Here is a 1451-nt window from a genome sequence, read left to right on the forward strand (position 1 = left end):
GACACTTTTTGTCACCGTGGCCGTGCCCCCGTGGGGCCACCGGTGCCGTATCCGGCGACTTCCCCGTCGGCGTCGGAGCTTTTCTCGACTTGTCTTCCGAGGATTATTTTTATTGTTTAAAAAAAAAAAAACAACCCTGATTTCATCAAGTTTTTAACGCGGAATCGCAGAATTATTCAGGTTGGGAAGGAGCTCCGCGGTCCCCGAGTCCAACCTGTGGCCGATCCCCCACCTCGGCACCGAGCGCCGCGTCCGGTGGTTCCTTGGGCACCTCCAGGGATTGGGGACTCCACCACCTCCTTGGGCAGCCCCTTCCAAGGCCTGACCACCCTTTCCGTTCAGGAATTGTTCCCGATATCCCACCTGAGCCTCCCCTGGCACAACTTGAGGCCGTTTCCCCTCGTCCTTTCCCTTGTTCCCTGGGAGCAGAGCCCAACCCTTCCCTGGATCCATCAGGGAGATGCAGAGGCAGAAGGTGCCCCCTGATCCCTCTTTTCTCTGGGATGAGCCCCCCCCAGCTCCCTCAGCCGCTCCTGCTGCTCCAACCCCTTCCCCAGCTCTGTTCTCTTCCCAGCCCCTCCATGTGTCCCATTTTGGGAATGTCCCAGAGCTGCCCCCAGCCCTGGAGGTGCCCCAGCAGTGCCAGCACAGGGGGACAATCCCTTCCCTGCTCCTGCCCCCACACCAGGGCTGGCACAACCCTTGGCCCCCTTGCCCACCTGGGCTCGTGTCCAGCACCTCCAGGGCCTTTCCCACCTTTCCAACCGTTCTTCCCTCGGCCCGGAACATTCCACGGGGATGTGGTGCCCCACCAGCAATTCCCAGCACGTGACCTTGTTGCCCCTCACTCCCATGGATCCCATGGATCAATCCCATCAATCCCATGGATCCAGCCTGTCCAGCTCCCTCTGCAGACGATCCTGATCTCCAGCAGATCCACATCCCACCCAACTCGCTGCCACCTCTGCCTGAGGGTGCCTCGATCCCAGACCATCCATGAAGATTTAACAGGTCTTTCCCATCTTTCCAGCCACTCTTCCCCCAGCCTGGAACATTCCACGGGGTTGTGGTGCCCCACGTCCAATTCCCGGCACGTGGCCTTGTTGCCCCTCACTCCGTTGGCCTTGGCCCCTCAATCCCATGGATCCAGCCTGTCCAGTTCCCTCTGCAGACGATCCTGATCTCCAGCAGATCCGCATCCCACCCAACTCGCTGCCACCTCTGCCTGAGGGTGCCTCGATCCCAGACCATCCATGAAGATTAAACGGGACCGTTCCCAGCGCTGAGCCCTGGGGATCAACGAGGGCCCAGCCCCAGCTGGAAGTGACACCTTTCCCTGTCACTCCCAGGTCCTGCCGGCCTCTCCAGGAGAATTCCATGGGGGACAGCATCCCGAAAAAGGCCCTGAAGCTGGGGGGGGGGGTTTGAAAAGCCCTAAACCCCCCCCCCCG

Source organism: Lepidothrix coronata, unplaced genomic scaffold (assembly GCF_001604755.1).
Source record: "Lepidothrix coronata isolate B3197 unplaced genomic scaffold, Lepidothrix_coronata-1.0 Scaffold179, whole genome shotgun sequence".
Lineage (NCBI taxonomy): Eukaryota > Metazoa > Chordata > Aves > Passeriformes > Pipridae > Lepidothrix > Lepidothrix coronata.